Raw genomic sequence first — 20,639 nt, 5'->3', positions numbered from 1 at the left:
ATACATCTGTCGGGTCGTTGTTTGTGTGGCAGCAATAGGCTGCGGTGGCGGAGCTGGCATAGACTGTTGCGGAGCTGGCATGGACTGGGCATGCTGCGGGGCTCCTTGTTGGTTCTGATCCTGTCTAATTGGTCGTGGTCTTTCTTTTGCGTTACCTATGGCAATATTATGTTTTAAAACTGGACAATCGTGTACATAATGACCTGGCTGTTTACAATAGTTACATGTCCCTTTTACAGGACCTGTTGAGCCACTGGACTGTGTTATACCCTTCTTATGACCGTCAGCTGGCACTGTCTGGGAAACTAGCATTTTCATTTTCGTGTCTTTCATGCGTCTATGTTCATGTTCTTGTTCTTCTCTAATCCTATTGTGATGGTACTGTAGCATTTGTAACATTTGTGACGGAGTGTTACCTTGCCAGGTACTCTCGAATTTCAATACTCTATTCTTAACTTGGGGCAAGGCATTTTCAACCAATTTTGTCACAAACAGGTGTGGATACGACTCGCTACTTGCTTTTATTCCACTATTTATACCAAAACATTTCTCAAATCGGGAATAGAAATCACTAGTGTCTTCATCTTGCTTTTGTTTACAGGCTGAGATTGCACCCCAGTCTTCCTTTTTCGTAGTTAATAAACGTGGCAGTACCTGTACTAGTAGACCTGGTAGTGCTTTGGTCTTGTCCCCGAGCCCTGAACCTGGACCTCGAGCTTTTTCTTCGTTTTCTAATGCTGTCCAATCTATCTTCTGGTCTCCCACCTCCCAATCCTTTTCCTTGAGTTTTTCGTAAATGCCCGCAGGCATTAATACCTTCAATATTGTCATAATGTCGGGGTAGGTATATTCTCCCATGAGTAACATATCTTTAATTTCACGGTGGAAACCCGCTGGGTCTTTGTCATGACTGGGTACCACTTTCTTCATTTCTAATAGTTCTATTTTGGATATGGGTATGTATACAAACACACGTTTAAACTCATTGTCATCACCCTTTATCGGGTGCACTTCGCGTAAGGGATTCTGTCTATCCATGTAATACGTCGTTCTTTCCTTGATGGGCAGTGAGACATGTTCAGGACATACAAAAAGAATATACTGTCTTCTAGATTCTAGTATTTCTCTAATTAACTTAGTACCGGAACCTCTCCATTTATTCGTGAGTAATTCAGTCAATATATCAGGTAAGGGGCCAGGATCGGAGTGTTGGCTTTTATATAATATAAGGAGTTGTTGAATCATGTAGATACCAGCTAAACGCTGTTCATCTGGGGCGAGGTTCAAAAACGTATGTGCTAGTGTATCATCACCATATTTTCCAGGACTATCAACCCAGTGTACGGCTGACCTGGCTAATTCTTGTTCGTCCATGGAATCGAGTATATGATAACCCCTTCGTTCTCGGAGTAATTTGTCAGCGGCTTGGAATGAATGTTCGGGGGACCTTATATTTATTATAGGAGTTTGGAATTTTCTGTTATTATCTGAACGTATCGGACATATCGGATCAGTAAAGCATCTAGTATCATTGCAAGATCTTCCTCTACCTACATAGGCCATAGTTTCTAACTGTCCTGTGGGCAGTTCTAATTCTTCCTCGTCCTCGGTTTGTTCAGGTTCGTCTACTGCTAATCTTACCTCGTGTATTCGTTCTATTTCTTTGCGGATCTTTCGGCTCATAGCTACTATACATGATCGTTTATCGTGTCTCCCCTCTGATATATTCTTACCCCATGTGGTAAGAATTTGCATTTCTTCCGGACTTACCCCTGGTTGATCTTGATTTCTGATCACACAGTTTATGAGGAAACGTAACAGTTCCCCCTGTATTTCCACCTTTTGGTACTCCATGGCTCTGGTAATACTCTCAGGGTCTCGCCCTGACTGGACAAAATGATATATATTTTCTAAATGTGCAGTCATTCCTGGTAGCTTCCCTAAGTATATTGCAGCTCGTCGGATACGTAATGATGCCAGCATCATTTCGTCCCCTTTTCCGGGCACAGGGTCATATCTACAATCTATTAGAAGTTCCTTGAGCGTGTTGGGAGTTACTAGTTTGGGTGTACGTTGGTGGGCTAATTCTTGAAAGGAAAGTTTACTTGTTCTGGGTGGCGTAGAAAAAATGCTTGATGTACCTCCGGTAGCACCACCTGGGGTGCTGGATGTGAAAGGATTCGTTGAACGTGATATAGCAACCATAGGTGTGGATGCAGATGTAGAAACAGATGTGCTTGCCGGAACTTGTGTCGGGGTTTGCTGTTGCAGAGGTACAGACGAAGGAGGGTCTTGGCGTTGAACCCCCTCGGCAGACGGTCTATGTGGCGCAGCATTAGCATACTCGGGAGCTGCGTCGTCTAAATAAGAGGAAAGAAAAACATCTTCTGCGGATCTGGGATGCCCTTTGGGATGTACTTTTATCGGAAACAATGGGGGTGGCAAGTCTTTTGGTATTTCCGGAGTAGCCTTAGGTAATCCTTCGGCCAGAAGAGGATACATACCATTCACAAGGGCATTTCTTTGTCTGTTTGTTTGTTCTGACTTTACTCGATTACCTTCTTCACTTAATACACTTTCTCGAACTTTATTTGATTTCTCCTTACTTTTCTCTTCCTGTCTGAGTGCTTTTTCTGTGCGTCTATATGATTCTTTACGCCATAATTCAATGGCATCTTTCTGTGACTGTCTAGCTTTCTTTTTCCACAATTCTTCTTCTACTTTCATAATGCAATCTGCATCCCAGGTCCCAGCTGCGGGCCACCTCTGACTTTCTGGTAATTCCTTGGTGTAGTCTACCCATAGATCAAGAAATAATATGGCGTCTAGGCCATGTTTATGATACATGAAGTACCCTGGAGTGTCCCTAGGAGGGATGGGAACAGCTTCTTCGAGTACCCCTTTTCTAGTTGTGATCTGTCTTAATTTCGAAAAGAGCGGCATATTGAGAACTGATCTGATACCTAATTTTGAACACGTTTAATACCATAAAACACAATAATGAACAGTCATTCACACCACAATATACAGAACATATTTAAAACATTTTAACATTTAACATTTAAATGAAATAGACAATGATGGCCAATTAGAGAACTAGTCACTAGGCATAATACTCGATACTAACTAGGTAAATCTGAATTATATACTAGACATACTTGATATACTGCTAAACAGTACAGATACACTGCTGAAACAGTGCAGACCGGATTTGTGTACCCAAACCCGTCTTGACCGGCACAACCTATGTGCACGTCAGAACGCCTCCCCGATAATGGTACTCACCGGGTAGCTCGGAACGGAAGGCCTCGGAACTGAACTGAACTTGAACCGGACTGGACTCGACTCGGAACTTTGGAAACTTCGGAAACTGGTGGGCCTCTGTATACCTCGGATCTTGCTCTCTCAGCTAGGCTCTGGTCGGGATACTTCGCACTTCTCACCGCCTCGTCTGGGTGTTGATCGCAGCCTCAGTTACCCCCGCTCGGCAGGAGGGAGATACAGGAAATCCTGTGGGTACGCGTTGTTGTCCGTCCAGCTGTGACAGGAGACCGGGCCTGCAACGCACCGCCGGCGCGTGAGATGAGAAAGTGTCCCTGTTCGGGCGCCATTTATGTGGTAAATAATTTAATTACCGGAACTTAATTTGATGCGGAAAATCTATAACAATAGCTCAGTAAAATAAGAGGCAGAATCCGTGGTATTAGAGGTTCGGAACGGGCTTTATTCCATAATCAATTTAAATCGATGAGCTCCATATTCCATCACCACGAAGGTTCAGGAAGTGAAGACCGTACTTTATTGATAAGTAATCATTTTTATACAATAGGCATTACAGTGAAGCAAATGCAGGAGGCGTAACAATTGATAGTAAAGACAAAACATACATGCGTAGCAAAAGTGGGTGTAACTGGGTGTAACTAAGGAACGTCATCAGGTATGATGTCATAATAGGGTGGTTCCATGAAAGAATTTCGCAATGTCAGCAGAAATACTTGGCAGAAATGCGCGCGCAGCAGCATGACGTGTGATTGTCGTGCAACTAGGGGGTGAAGGGGACTTGACATTAAGCTCTACATGTGGCGACAGAAGTCTGGAGGGTCAAGTCAACCTAATCCCAAATCATATCTAACATCCTATGTTTAAAGAACTATGTTATCCAAAAGAGAGGCCTTCTTAGAGTAGAATCTTATTCTATACTGACTATACTGACTGTGAGTGCGTGTACAAGCGTCTAAGTGTCTACACTAGATGCGGGGGCAGAAATCTTTCATAGTAACAGGGCTATGAATTACTTGCATAAAGACAGAGAAGCCGGGCCTTTTGCTCGGTAGCTGGAAGAATGTTTACTTAAACTACTAGACAGGAATGCATTGGGTAGGGAGCGGAGCAGATAATTTCGAAGGTGAAATACAGTTTTTGGCAGGCAACAGGCTGATGTCAGGCACCGTTAGCTGCGCAGGGAGTAGGACAAAGTTCATGGATACAGATGCGAGCTCAGACTGGAGCTTTCAGAGGCAGAAGGCAGGAAAAGCTTGATGGCAGAATCAGGGCCTACTTGCCTGGACTGTAAAATGGCATAAGTGAACCATATAAAGCCGGTGGCCTTTCGTACTTAGGAATGGAATATCCGGCCCATTCATGGCGGATCTGAAAGAGGACATGTTGGCGGTGGACGCACATGTGTTTGCGTCTTTATAACTGGAACTGGAGGGAACATACATGTACTTGTGATTTATACATGAAACCGTTGGGGTCCAAGATAGGGGACATAACTGATCATAAAAATCCATATTTCCACAGTTATGTCAAAGTATGGAGTTAGCCTGAAATGTGTTGTGGCTGCTCTGTTGCTGTCTGATTGTGTCTGTGTGCCACTTGACTGGATGCGTGCAGCGATTTGTCCATTCAGGTGCTCTGTACTCCACAATAGTGTAGTACTGCTAACTTGTTTCTGTGTAGGTTTCTTGTGACATTTTTTGTGCATGTGTATTGCATTTCTCTCCTATTCTGCTGTGCTTTTGACTGTGTATTGTGCCTGTCCTTCCCAGGGAACATTGCCTGTTGTTTGGTCAACACTGACCCCCAACACCCAGAATCCAACACCAGTGTGGGAGTAGTCAATTGCCATCAAGTGATGTGCCACACACACCTGGACTTTAATTCTCAGACACTCTGTTACCGTGTGTCCACCGTAATCTACAATTTCCTTGCAACTATTTTAGAATAAACTTGTTGCTGATGTGTAATGAACCTGTGCTATGCTTTTTTAGGTGCGTTGTCTGTCTTTCCACATCCGAGTGAAACTTGCTTACCTCACATGTGTACTTGTTACCACTGACTGTGGATAGGTGTTGTGTCTGTGCATACCAATGTGGTTCAGGTCAACAACACTGTGTGGGATGAGTAACATGGCCATGGTGAGTATGTGTTGTGTTGCCATAGTGATGTGTCTCCCTCACATGTGTCACATCACCATGACTCACCTAACGGTGTTCACATTGTTGTAGTATTGGGCATACACTGTTTTGTTTAGCAGATCAACATCTCCATGACACATGACAAGTTGGAATCACAACAGAGGCAAGTATGGTGTACAGGTGAGTTTATTTTCGGACATGTGTGAGGAAACTGCACAGGATGGTGGGTGCTGTACATTGGGTTTTGAATCCAAAGTTCACAGTAGAGTTGGAAGTGTTGGTAGATGAAATGTCCAGAGTAAAGTCCACAGTCATCTTCTACATTGGACCAACATGAACCCTCCATGTCATGTGGGCGAGTTGTGTCCGATTGGACAAGGTGAACGGGTTGCGCACAAAGAACATTGTCCAGAACAGGTTTAGAGGCCCTGGGGGATGTGCAGGGACATCTGCATCTCAAATGTCCTTCTTCAGACGACCCCTCTTCTTCTTTGGGGGGGGGATCCTCAGGTGCAGGCCTCTGCGGTGCAGGAGACTCTCCGCCAGAGTCCTCCTCCCTCCCTGTGGCACTGGCAGATGGTGTGGCAACAGGTATTGTGGCCACAGGGAGGTGTGGACATGTTTGTGGTGATCTGGCGGAGGCATTGGAGTAAGTCCCGTTGCACCGCAGTAATTGTTTCCCACTTTGCCTCCATGCGAGCATGGTGAGCAGCTTGCTCCTGTTGTATGTCCTTGAGGATCCCCACTACCTGGACAAATCCTCCAGTGTTATCCTGGTACGCATCTATGATGCGTGCCAGTTGGGGGTCATCATGCAGTCCAGACCCCTCTGCAAGGCGAGCCCTCTGCCTCCCATCCCTCCCAGCACCCCTATCCACACAGCTAGGACCAGCGGCGGCACGCACTGGTGACACTGGGACCCCTTGGGTGGTGTTGCTGGTGGTGTTGGCTGCAGCTTCCGGGGGGTCCTGTGATCCTCTGCTGTGGGTGTTCTGTGGCCTTGGTCTGTCCGTGTTGGCGGGGGTGCCCTGTCTGTTTCCAGATGCTGGAGGCATGGGTACAGGGGGTGCAGATGTTGGTGCTGCTGGTGCTGCATGATGACTCACACCGGAGGTGCCAGGTTGTTCTTCATCATCCGAAGAGGACAGAGACAGAGTCAAACCAGAGAGCTGGGACTGGGAATCCTCTTCATTTGGTGCTGTGTCCCCAGCACCACCTGTGTTTGGAAGAGACACACAATGTAAGCTATGTTTCTACAGGCTTCAATGGTTCACAAACATGACATTTTCTACTGTACGAATGGATGCCTGCCTATACACGGCTTTGTTCCGGCTTGTCACGGACAGAGATTGATATTGTTGTTGCACATAGCCCAGCCAAAATGAAACATTTCAATGTGCATGTCGAAGTGTGTGCATGCCCAGCTCATGGATAGATTTGTCTGTACATGACCATTACTACTAGGCCTGGGCGAAGCACTACGCTACGCTCGCGTAGTTTGCGAAGTTCGTGCTACTTCGCACTACGCGAACTGCACGTAGCACAGTGCGAACACGCGTAGCGTAGTGTTGCGTAGTGCTGCGGTCATTTTTTGCTTGCTCGCGGTCCTCAACGTCAAGTTGGCGACCGCGAGCAAGCAAAATGACATCCTGGCGAGACTTTTTCCTTGTTCGCGATCGCGAGCATGGAAAATAAACCTCCCTGCGAGATTCACAACGCGAGAAGGTCAGGTTTCTCATTGCGAGGGGTCGCGTATGCTCGCGACCGCTCGCGATGAGAAACTACCAGTTCGCGTTGAGAAAGCTGCAGCTCGAGGAAAAATCTACTCGAGCAGCAGAAAACTACAGCTCGCACTGTGCAAGATGCCATTTTCAATGATTGCACAGTGCCGGTTGCTTGTCCGCACTGTGCAATCATTGAAAACAACATCTTGCACAGTGCGAACATGTTACTTCGCAGTTCGCGAAGTGCTACGCGTAGCTCGCGTAGTGCGAACTTCACTTTGCGTAGCTTCGCGAAGTGCTACTTCGCGAACTACGCCCACCCTTAATTACTACTCAAGGGTCATAACGTTGCTGACACAGGTGTGTCATCCCTGTACACATGTGAGATTTAACAAGCACATACATGCTATTCCACTGGGGATATGTTGTACTATTGGGGCATGTGTGGTAGCAGAGTTTGCTAGTCTTTGTGTGCCACATTGGTGTATAGGTACGACATGGTCACAGTCCGGTATGCCTGTGATCTCTTTGGAGGAAGTGTTTTCTTCCAGTGTTCCTAGTTCCCATCTCATTTCATACAAGGGATGATGTCACCATCGTTAATGAGTCTGGTGCTGAGTTTTTTACGTGCATATGTGATTTGAATTGTCAATGTTCTCCATGGTGACATGGATTGGGCAATGTGGCACTCTGGCTTTTCAATGCTCATGACAGTGAGGGCCGGTGGTGTGTGTGTTGCAGTTTAGCTGCTATGAGTAGCATGTCTCCTCCAATGCTGTCCAGGTTTGACCTTGTGTCTACAGTGTCTATGTCAGTGAGTGGTGTGTTGTGTGAAGGATGCCTATGTTTCAGCACGATGTAGGAGTGGAATGCAGCTCACAACAGCACCGAGTGTGAATGCGAACATGCTATGGTGTCAGCTATATTGGTGTGTCCATTCCATTTACTGTCAGATGTCCACTGTCAATGATGTATATGTGAGTACCTGTGTGTTTTGTGTAATGTACCATATATGGGTCTCCACATTTGTCATCTGCAAGACACACCTCCCCTGCCCGGCCAGGGGGCACCCCTGGACACTGCATCCCCAGACAATGATTTAGAACATAGGGTTGCAATGGCTGTGTGTGCGACCGGGTTTTGTTTGGTCAGTGCATATGTGTGATTGTCAGCCACATCATTTCTCAGGCCCAGTGTCAGACATCTTGTCAGTCCCTTCCCACTCCCTGTGAGGCGAGCATGGTTCAGTGTGAGCTTGTTGGGCCATGTGGGTGGCTGGGGATTGTTTGTCACTGTAACTCCCATCATGCTTTTGGCTACACACCCTTTCCCAGCATGCCCATACTTCTTTCCTCTTGACTCTGCTTCCCTGTGACGGGGTGTGACAGCAATGGCAAGACGGCTGACTGTGAAATCCTGGTGTTTGTTTGGCTACAAGTCCAAAGAGAGCCCCTGTGCTTCACACAGCAGCACCCACTACGGTGTATCTTTTGCTGATATTTCACTGAGGTGTGGGTCAATGTATTCTACCCGGTGAGTTGTGTGGAGTTTGTGTTGGGGGGGGGGGGGTGTCTCCACATGCTGGTAAGTATGGTCAGTGCTGTCAGTCCTCCTTCCCACCCGGCCAGACATCCCACCATGAAACGTGCTTCCATTGGAGGGCGTGCAAGTTGTCTTTCAGGATGTCAATCAGTGGTGGCCTGCTTCTGATTTGCACACAACCCCTACCAGGGCCTTGTGCTCCCCACAGCAGGACCCATTGTCAGCCATCTTGTCAGTCATTTTCCACTCCCTGTGATGTGGGAATGTTTCAGAGAGGTCTTGATGGGCCAATTTTGAGGGGGAGCATTATCTGTGACTACAAACCCCATCATGCTTTTGGACACACTCACTTCACCTGCATACCCACTATTCCTTCCTGTCAGTCAGCTGCACTGTGAGGTAGTGTGTTTGTGGTGGCAAACTGTCTGACAGTGTTTATTTGGCTTTGTGCCACTGCCTTGCTCTATTTGTTGTTCGGTTTGTACATGTCATGATACAGTTCCCAGTCACTATTAGATAGCAGGTATTGTGTTTGTCTGACTAGCATACACATCTTGGGATGATTATCTATTGGTTACTGTGGTTTTGCTAACGGTGCATGGTTTCACTGTCCCCTTGCCACACAATATTGAGTATGTTGTTTGTGTACTCACCAGGCTCTAGTATGTCTGTTAGACCATGGACGCTCTCTGGTGGTAGGATGTCCCGCACCTTCCCCTCCCAGGTCCTGAAGTAGACTGGTTTGGCAGGAGGGCCACCACCGGTGCGCTGACTCAAGGCGTGATCTTTCTCGATGAGTTTCTTGACCCTCCTGCACACGTCATACCACCTGTTCTGGATATCGTCCTTTGTGCGCAACGTTGGTACTTTTACGTTCACCTTGTCCACAATCCTCGCCCACATCTTGGTTTTCTGTGACATGGGATTCCTTTGGACCAATGTACCAAACAAATGTGGCTCTACTCTGGTGATCTCGTCTACTAGCACTTCTAACTCATCATCTGTGAACTTTGGATTCTTCTTTGGGGGCATGGTGATGGGTGGTGGTGGTGAGTGATGTGTGTGTGAGGGTGCAAGTGAAGGCGGGTTAGTGTTGGTTTAGCTAGCTGTATGTGTGAGTGCTTTTGGTGAGGTGCTAACTAGGGGTGGGTGGAATTTGCGAAAGTGACTTTCACAAATTATCGCGAAAATGTTTAACATCTCCGCAAACAAGCGGAAATATCGCGAAGATGCAGACGTTTTTTTCCTGCCTGTTCGCGGTATTTTCTGCGTGGTCGTGGCTCGCCACCTTACCCATGCGGTTGCTCGCGGGCGCGGTCATCTTGTTTTCACTCTTCTCACAGTGCATGATCGCGAGAAGAAAGACGTGACCGCGCGACGAATGACATTACTGCGGGCGCGAACTGTAGCGAGACAGCGCAAATGGCTACCAACAATCCAACATCTCGTGGAGAACGCGACCGGATCCAGAAAACTTGTCAGCGAACGCGGGGATTCAGGTAAGGCGAATGCGCGCGCACGAGAATGTATTATTTTACAGCGCGAGCAAGAAACAAATTATCGCTAAGCTGCGGAATGCGGAAATTTAGACATTTTTGCGCTCTCTGCGGAACGCGAACATGTCAAATTGTGGCAATTTCCGCGAGCGGGACGGAAATTTAGACCCGGCCTAGTGCTAATGGTGTGTGAGTTGTGTGATGAGTGAGTTGTGAGTGTGTCTGTGGTTGCTGTGTGATGGTGTTTGCTGCTGGCTGTGTCTCCTATTTGCAAATGATCATGGTAGTGATTGATGTCCTTTATATATGTGGAGTTGTGGGTGTGTTTTTGTACCAGTTTTTTTGTAGTTATTGGCTTTGTCTTTGCTTGTTTGGTCCTTTTTTGTATTTTTTCCTTTGGGTTTTCTAGGCATGAAGGAGACATTCTTCTGACCAAGACGGACGCTGATGTTGGCTCGTGCGGGCTTCTCCGCCTCGTTCACGCTGACTTTCTTCTGTGTTTCATACGCGTCGGTCATGGAGATCTCTATTACTTGTGGGCCCTGTTTTCTGTGCGTGTCGGTCATGCGGCTTGGGCTCCGTGTGAGTCGGTCTGGGTTTACACGCATTGCATCATACTGCGCAGATCGGAAATTGCGGGTACGTGTCGGTCGGTTTCATTCCGGGTTCGTGTCGGTCGGTGCAACTAGCGTCGGTTTTCCGGCTGGATCACTATTTTCCCTACGGCTCGGTTGTACGGCTTAGATTCCGTACGTGTCATTTGTAATTCACACGAGTTGCATCGTACAGCACGGGTCGTACGGCGCCGGTCCATGTCGGTCGGTCTCCGGTCCGGGTCAGTGCCGGTCGGTACGTTTTGCGGCCGGAATCGGAATCGGCCCCTTTATGTGTAAATAAAGAATTCTATAAAATACTAAATGAATTTCGCAAAACAAATTGCCTAGAAGGAACTCATCCTGTTACTCATGATTTCACAGACAAACTGGCAAGTCATTACACGGACAAAGCAGACACGTTAGACTCATACTTAAAACAGAAACAAAGCACCAGCACTAACCCTTGTACAAAACAGCAATCCAAGAATACTCTAACCAAGCCTCTCCAGTCCTTCCAACACATCTCACACGATTAATTTATGGACCTGGTCAAAGCAAGCAGGCCTGCCGGCAGCCCTTCTGACCCCTGTCCACCACAAACTTTCAAGAAAATTATTTTAACAACCTCTGCTGCCACTCCAGTAAGAAGAACCATCAACGATTCCTTCACTACCAGAATATTTCCAGAAGAACCCAAAAAATCACGCATACACCCTTTACTGAAGAAAACAAACTTGGACCCGCTGAACCCTGACAACTACAGACCCATTACAAATGGACCTTTCCTGGGCAAACTGATAGAAAGAGCAGCGTCCGCCCAGATGTCACAATTCATTGAAGAGAATGACATACTTTCAGACTTCCAAACAGGATGCCGTCCGGGAAGAGGCACTGAATCTGCCCTCCTTGCCATCTGGGATGACCTGAAGAATATATTGACCGCAACAGGGTTGCTGCACTACTCCTCTTTGACCTCTCAGCTGCCTTTGACACGGTTGACCATGACACTCTGAAACAAAGACACTATGAAGTCGGGATAGAGGGAACTGCTCTAGACCGGATCACGTCCTACCTTCGAAACAGAACTAATGTCATCCATACCCCACCTTTCTCGTCCAAACCGTACTCCACAAAAACAGGGGTCCCTCAAGGCTCTATCATCTCGCCCATACTTTTCAACATCTACATGAAGTCATTACCAGTACTGATCAATAAATTCACCTCACGTGCCATAACTATGCAGATGACACGCACATACTCCTTCAACCGCAATGCCCCAAAGACATTGGAAAATCACCAATTTTCAGCTGTGGATCAGTGGATGACTTGGAGCCATCTCAAATTGAATGCTTCAAAAACTGAAATACTCACGTGTGGTGATTGGAAACATTACAATCCGCGTGCCTCATGGCCTAATGAACTGAGATCACCACCTAAAGTATCGAAGGAAGTAAGAAACCTCGGAATGACAATGGACTCCAAGCTGTCAATGAATGACCAAGTGGACAAACTCGCAAGATCAAGCTTGTCACTATAAAAACGCTGCGACGCATTTTCCCTCATTTGGGATTTCCACACAAGGTCCAAGCTACCATCTCCCTTGTCCTGTCCAAACTCGATTACGCCAATAGCCTTATGATGGTCCCCCCCCTCTCCTACTCCGCTTATGGTCCCCCTAAGGATATGACACATGGTCCTTGGGAATATTACAATGTGAGGCTTTTATTGAGACTATCAGTCCAACAGTTAAGTGCACCATCAAGATTATCAACACAAGGAGGGGATATCGCAGTCCTGGAGTATTGTCTTGTAAGGGAAGGCCTTCTTCTTCCAGTCGTAATCCTTCAATACTTCAACGAGGGCTGATACTCCCAAAAGGAAACAGAAACACAACACTACCATCACTTCCTCGACTAAAGTCTTAGTACTTTATATTGTGCTCCCCATCACCATCATTCACAGGTCACCGACAGTGTGTGTGAGGGAAGGAAATAATTGAAGGGTGGGTAAAGTGTAAGGGTTCTGTGCAGGGGTTATCACTCAACAACTGTAGCGTCTTATTTGTGCCAGAGCCCCATAAAGCCCTTCCCCGCCAACCTCCTTCTCCACCCTTCTGCCCAAGACTCTTGCCTTGAGCCACGGTCCCCCAGGACCGTGGCATCGGGTATCGCGGCGTCCTGTTCCCTCGGAGGACGTCCGGATACTGGCATAGGGTTTGTTGGGGAATTCTCCCTCTTCGATTTTGAGCCGGCGTCTTCCTCTCTCTCCCTGGCTCCCTCGAGACTCCGGTCACACTCCACCCCACCTTCCGTTCCTCCCGGGATCTTCTCCGTTTTCAGTCGTGTTCCTCCCGACCCGCAATCACCCAAATAAGAACACCTCCACCTGTTCCAACTGACGTTTTCTCCCCTCTCTGCTGACGTCATGCCCTCCGCTTCCTCAACCACTAGACCACCCATGTTTCTGTCAAAGGGCGTCCCGCCGGGCGCCATCTTGGAATTCTCTGCTACTCCGGGCTTACCCTCGCCTATATTACAAACCTCTACCACGGATCATCTTCAATGACCATGAAAAGACTACAACAGATTCAGAACTCGGCTGCCAGACTACTCTTGCATATCAAACCACGAGACCACATCTCCGCTGCCTTGAAAGCCCTGCATTGGTTACCGGTTCCCAGAAGATCTATGTTCAAGCTACTTTGTATCACCCACAAAGCAATACATGGAATGAGACCGCTCTTCATCAGGAATAAAATCACCAAACACATTCAACAAAGGAACCTACGCTCTAAAGGGGCATTTCGCCTCAAGATCCCAAGATACAAGAAAAAAACCATGGGTGGCAAATCCTTCTCTGTTCAAGCAGCCAAACTATGGAACTCCTTACCCCCCAACATAAGGTCCACCGACAACCACCTTTTCTTCAGAAAACTACTCAAGAATTGGCTCTTCCCCACATAAGCACCATACGCAAAGAGAAATTTACAGCATATCCCTCTGTATATAAGCATTTGTTTTCACTATAGATATGTACCTATCTTTGTGTATTGCTTTGTATAAACATGTAAAATAATTATATTGTTGAGAGAAAATAATAATAATAATAATAATAATAATAATGATAAATAAATAAATAAAAATCATCTTCGATCTTTCGCGCTTAGAGACCAGTGGTGATAGGCGCTATATAAGAATATTTTAACATAACATAACATCTACATGTACATACTTCCAGTTTGCATCTATGTACCTTCCCATGTACTTGGATCTGTGTGTCTGTTACTTTTCTCCTGAAAAAGCAAGTCCAATGCACTACCCTATTTCTCATCCTGTGCCTCTATCAATATCTTTAATCTACATATACTTACCTCCTTTATGTATCTTTATACTTTCAATGTACTTATGGATCTATATATTTATCACTTTCTTCTAATTTAGCATTTCTAATGCACTACCCTATTTCTCAGCCTATACTTCTCTCAATATATCTTCTAGCCCAACCTTCTGACTCATCTCAAACTTCTTTCTACTACTCTTTCCAATGCACTACCCTATCTCTCATCCTATACATCTATCAATATATCCCCTACATCAATCAATCAATCAATCAAACAATCATAGCATTTATATAGCGCGCTACTCACCCGGAGGGTCTCAAGGCGCTGGGGAAGAGGGGATCCTTACTACTCGAAAAGCCAGGTCTTGAGTTGCTTCCTGAAGGAGAGATGGTCCTTGGTCGCCGAAGGTGGATGGGGAGGGAGTTCCAGGTCTTGGCTGCCAGGTAGGAGAAGGATCTTCCTCCGGTGGTGGCTCTGCGGATGCGTGGTACGGCGGCGAGGGCAAAGCTGGTCGAACGTAGCTGGCGGGTGGGCGTGTAGAAGGTCAGGCGGTTGTTGAGGTACTTGGGACCCAGGTCGTGGAGAACTTTGTGTGCGTGGGTGAGGAGTCTGAACGTGATCCTCTTGCTGACGGGTAGCCAGTGTAGGTCTCCCAGGTGGCTGGAGATGTTGGTGTGTCGGGGGATGTCCAGGATGAGTCGCGCGGAGGCGTTCTGGATGCGTTGGAGTCTTTTCTGAAGTTTGGCTGTGGTTCCAGCGTAGAGGGTGTTCCCGTAGTCCAGTCGGCTGGTGACGAGTGCCTGGGTGACCGTCTTCCTGGTTTCGGTGGGGATCCATTGGAAGATCTTACGGAGCATGCGTAGGGTGTTTAAGCATGATGATGAGATGGCGTTGACTTGTCTGGTCATCGAGAGGGAGGAGTCCAGTATGAAGCCCAGGTTGCGAGCGTGGTCCGTTGGCTTGGGAGAGTCATCCCAGGCAGAGGGCGCCGATCCCAGGATGAGGACTTCCATCCTATCTGAGTTCAGTTTCAGGCGGCTGTTCTTCACCCATTCGGCGACGTCTTTCATCCCTTCCTGGAGGCTGGTTCTGGCGTTGGCGGGGTCGTTGGTGAGGGAGAGGATCAGCTGGGTGTCGTCGGCGTAGGAGATGATGTTGAGGTTGTGTTGGCGTGCGATGGCTGCAAGGGGGCTCATGTAGACGTTGAAGAGGGTTGAGCTGAGGGATTATCCTTGTGGGACGCCGCAGATTACTTCGGAGGCCTCGGATCTGAATGGGGGAAGGCGGACTCTCTGAGTTCTTCCGGCGAGGAACGAGATGATCCACTCCAGTGCCTTCTCTTGGATTCCGATGTTGCTGAGGCGCTGTACTAGGGTGCGGTGTCAGACAGTGTCGAACGCTGCAGAGAGGTCCAGGAGGATGAGGGCCGCTGTTTCCCCGTTGTCAAGCAGGGATCTGATGTCATCGGTGGCTGCGATCAGTGCGATCTCGGTGCTGTGGTTGGCTCGAAAACCGGATTGCGAGGAATCCGTTGGTCTCGAGGAAGGCGGCGAGCTGTCTGTTGACGGTCTTCTCGATGACTTTGGCAGGAAAAGGGAGGAGCGAGATGGGGCGGAAGTTCTTGAGGTCGGTGGGGTCCGCTGTTGGTTTCTTCAGGAGGGCGCTGAGCTCGGCGTGCTTCCAGCTCTCCTGGAAGGTGGCGGTGTGGAAGGAGGTGTTGATGATGTCCCGTAGTTGGGGTGCGATGATAGAGTCGGCCTTGTTGAAGACGTGGTGGGGGCAGGGGTCGGCAGGTGATCCGGAGTGGATGGTGTTCATCATGCGGGTGGTGTCTTCGGTGCTGACCGGGGTCCAGGCGCAGAGGGTTGTGGTGGGGGCGTTGGTTCGGCGGTTGGGTGCGTGGTTTGTGCGCCGAAGCTGTTGTGTATGTCGGCAATCTTGCGGTGGAAGAACGAGGCGAGTGAGTTGCGAAGAACGAGGCGAGTGAGTTGCAGAGGTCTTGTGAAGGGGTGATGTCGTTGTTTCCGGCGCTGGAGTTGGAGAGCTCTTTGACGATGCTGAATAGTTCCTTGCTGTTGTGGGCATTGTTGTCCAGTCTTTCTTTGTATGCTGTCTTCTTGGTGGTGCGGATCCGCTGGTGGTGCCAGTGGGTGGCGTGCTTGAGGGCGGTCATGTTGTCTGTGGTCTGGTCGTGGCGCCAAGCTTTCTCGAGTGTGCGGCAGTTCTTCTTGGAGTCCTTGAGTTCGTCGGTGAACCAGTGGGCTTTCTTACTGCCGGGTCTGCTGGGAGGGTTCTTCAGTGGTGCGAGGTCGTCGGCGCAGGCGGTCAGCCACTGTGTGAGGTTGCTGGCTGCTTCGTTAGGGTCCGTTGTGCTGGCGGGAGGGTTCCGGCTGAGGGAGGTGGTGAGCTGTTCGGCAGTGATCTTGCTCCAGTTCCGGCGAGGAACCTGTTGAGGGTGGTGGTGGGTCGTGGTTTTCCTGAAGCTGAAGTGGACGCAGCTGTGGTCAGTCCAATGAAGTCCGGTGGAATGGCTGAAGGAGATGTGTTTGCTGGATGAGAAGACTGGGTCAAGCGTGTGGCCGGCGTAGTGGGTGGGGGTGTTCACCAGTTGCTTGAGTCCGAGGTTGGCGAGGTTGTGCAGCAGGGTGGTGGTGTTGCAGTCATTGTTGTTCTCTAGGTGGAAGTTAAGGTCCCCTAGGAGGATGTAGTCAGCGGAGGGGAGGGCGTGCGGGCTGATGAGGTCTGCGATATCTTTGCTGAATTGTGTGCGCGGTCCTGGGGGTCTGTAGATGAGGGTGCCTCTGAGGGTCATCTTGGGGTCGGAGTGTATTTGGAAGTGGAGGTGTTCGGCGGCGGTGAAGGTGTCGTCGGAGTTGGTCGTGATGCGGATGGTGTTCTTGTGTACGATGGCGATGCCTCCTCCAGTCTGGTTGACGCGGTCCCTCCGGGAGATCTTGTATCCGTCCGGGATGGCTGTGGCAATGTCGGGCGCTGAGGAGGCGTTCAACCAGGTCTCTGTGAGGAAGGCGACGTCTGGCGATGTTGTGTACATCCACTCTCTCATTGATCCCAATCCCCATACCACTACTATGATCCTCCCAAAACCCTTTCTATACTCTCTCCTACTCTACCCCTTCTTGCATCATCTGACACCTCTTTTACTATACCGATCCCCTAAAACAAACCTTTCTAAACTCTTCCCTCTGATTCCTCCCATCTAAAACTCCTTTTTACTCATCCAAAAGCCTCCAAAAATAAAAAAATCCTTCACTCTTTTATCCATCCACTATCCTTTTCAATCAAAATTAACAGACTAACACGTTCACTTCTCAAATTACATGTTCAACTATACTAATTCACCACTAATCCTTTATGGGTTCCAGAGTAGCGTGCTACTCACCAATAAAGCGTCTCAACACCCCATCAAGGTTACAAGCGCTATATAAATGCAAACCTTTTTGTGGAGATTCTATTCAATGTTGTAGAACTCGGTGATGTCATTCTATGACATCACTGTAAGACTCTGTGGATGTTGCCAGTTGAAGAAGCTGGAGGTTACTCTTTGGATGTGTACTTGTCATCTTAAGATAATAAAGGATTTAAACTACTAACCACTGCCTTTGTGGTTACCCCCATTTTCATGGCGACGAGGAGACTGCGCAGGGGGCAGATAACTGAGTGACCTCCACCCCTGGAAAAGCAGATTGAAATTAGAAATACTGCTGAGGAACTGAACTGTGAGTAAAAGATATATGGATATTTTTTTTTTATCTTCACCTTGACTTTACCAAAGCTTGTTTATACTTGAAGCAACAAGCAAAAAGAAGCTGCATATTTAATTGATTTTTACCAATATTTTGGACAATGGGAATCTTCAACGTACTGAATTAAAGAATAAATAGTGGTGAAGTTTCAATATTCTCATCTGCAGCCAAGTGTGAAGATAATTAGTGTGCTTTCAAATGTAGTTGAACGTAAAAAGAATCGATTGGACATCTAATCCAAAAGCTCGTGTTCCTAATTGATCTAAAGTGTAAGCGTTCAACCTTTCATCTTTAAATGAACTGTTCAGTCTAAATGTTTATAAGATTACATGTACAAAGCGAGCCAAGTCTAATGAAAAGCACTTAACTCTAATGATAAGCTGGGCGTGCAACCAAGCGTGTAAAAACCCTTTTGGATAATTGAAAAACAAACATTGCATCTAGCGCGTGAGTGCAGAGGAAAGCGAGCTGCCGAGTGAATTAAAAGTAAACATCGTAGAGCGCGAGCTCGAAGGAAGCCAAGCAATTGGGTTAATGGAATGCAAACATCGTGTTTAGCGCGCGAGTTCGAAGGAAGGGAAGCTTCCTTGTTAATGGAAAGTAAACATCGTGTCTAGCGCGCGAACACGAAGTCAAGTTTAAAACCATTATAATTGGCACTTAACAAGCGGAGCCAAGTTTAAAAGCAATTCAATGGGGAAATAAGTACAAAATGAAGCCGTGTGTGAGAAAACATCGCGCTAGAAATTAAACATTGCCAAAGGACTTTTGAAGTGAATACTGCTGATCTCCACAACAACTGATTCTTCAATAAACTATTCAACACATTTAATAAAATTCTTACCGGAATTATTCATTTGGGAAGCTCTGAAAAATAATCCATGTTACTTAATGTGGCTTCCTGTAATAGGTGAAAGAAAAAAAGGACTCACTCAAAGATTCATTGAGTTGTAGAAAGGAATGAAAGACTTATATCTACAACTTCTATGTGGGAATATAATTATTTTAGATTATTATTTTAGATAATTATTTTAGTCTATTTTTATAGTTTATTTTTTTTAATTAGTTTTGTTAGCTTGCTGTTTGTATTTTGAATTGCAGGAATGTCTGATCAAGGTATGTCTGCTCCACCTTCGTTTTTACCCACACCTGAGAGTGAATCGTATCATAATGGACAATATTCAATTGTCATTAAGTAATGGATTGAGATGGAGAGAAGAGTTAAATAAAATGGTGTGGGCACATAGAGTAACTCCACACTCAGTCACAGGTGTATCCCCTTTTGTGGCTTTAAAAGGGAGAGAACCAGCAACGAAAGAGTCCCCTGTATGGTTACAAAAGAAAGATCAGGTGTGGGTAGATCGAGAAAGAATTGCAGAAAGAGTTAGAGAGTCTCAAGAAAGAAATAAAGATGATTACAATAAGAGAAAGGGAGTGAAGGATATAAAAATTGCAGTGGGTGACTGGGTAATCACTAAAAGAATGGGTTTGGTTAAAAAAGGAGAGAGTAAGTTTTCCAAACCTCAAAAAGTGGTAAAGGTGATGAATTATGTGGTAACTCTTGCTGATGGAAAAATATGGAGCATGGGAAACTTGTGCAAGATTGATGTTCCAAACTCTTTTGAATGATTATATTTTTGTATCTTTTGTGATTATTTTGTTATCACTATGAATGTTAACCTGTATAGTTGCTGTCCTTGGATTATTTTATTGTAAACTCTTTGTAAGGGGGGAGATGTGTGGAGATTCTATTCAATGTTGTAGAACTCGGTGATGTCATTCTATGACATCACTGTAAGACTCTGTGGATGTTGCCAGTTGAAGAAGCTGGAGGTTACTCTTTGGATGTGTACTTTTCATCTTAAGATAATAAAGGATTTAAACTACTAACCACTGCCTTTGTGGTTACTACACTTTTCCCTTTTCTACCCCTCCCCAACCCTTCTCAATCCAAATAACTGACTAACATATCCACCACTAAAATTACTTTCATGTTTCACCATACTAATTCAACACTAATCCTTATGGGTTCCAAATTAGCGTTCTACTTGCGCTTCAAAACCTCATCAGGGGTAGCAAGTGCTATATAAATACAATCCTCTTTCCCTCTTCTATCCCGTCACCTACCCTTCTCTACCCAAATAACTGAATAACATATCCACTACTCAAATTACTTCATATTTTACTATACTAATTTTCAACACTAATCCTTTATGGTTTCCGGAGTGGCGTGCTACTCGCCAGAAGACGCTTCAACACCCATCTGGGGTAATAAGTGCTATATGAATGCAAACCTTTCTTCCCTTTTATCCCTCCGCTATCCTTCTCACTCCAAATAACTGACTAATACCCACCACTCAAATTACTTTCGTATTTCACCATACTAATTCACCACTAATCCTTTATGGGCTTCCTGAATAGCGTGCTTCAACACCCCATCAGGGGTAACAAGCGCTATATAAATACAAACCTTTTTTCCTCCTCTATCCTTCCGCTATCATTCCAAATCCGAATAACTGACTAACCGATCCACCACTTAAAATGTACTTGCATGTTTCACTATACTAATTCAATACTAATCCTCTATGGGTCCCGGAGTAGCGTGCTACTCGCCGAAAAAGCGCTTTGACGCCTCGTCAGGGGTAGTAAGCGCTATATAAATGCAATTACAATACAATACAATTAGTCCTAGTTGGGAGAATATCATGTTCACATGCGATGAAAACCACAGTGACACAAAGATATTCCATCAGTGTG

The 20,639-nt window shown here is 46.6% G+C and overlaps 1 long non-coding RNA gene across 1 annotated transcript in view; it reads right to left on the bottom strand.

The window, feature by feature from the left end:
- The window catches only part of LOC146863569 (uncharacterized), a 46,419-nt gene extending 27,633 nt beyond the window's left edge, over window positions 1-18,786 (bottom strand). The window contains exon 1 of the long non-coding RNA XR_014978622.1: window positions 18,727-18,786. This is a non-coding gene — a long non-coding RNA (uncharacterized LOC146863569). The remainder of the gene's footprint in view (window positions 1-18,726) is intronic.
- Window positions 18,787-20,639: the final 1,853 nt, after the last annotated feature.

This window comes from Triturus cristatus, chromosome 2_2, assembly GCF_964204655.1.
Source record: "Triturus cristatus chromosome 2_2, aTriCri1.1, whole genome shotgun sequence".
NCBI lineage: Eukaryota > Metazoa > Chordata > Amphibia > Caudata > Salamandridae > Triturus > Triturus cristatus.
Note: the sequence above shows the minus strand (reverse complement) of the source record. Positions and strands in the feature narration are given on the sequence as shown.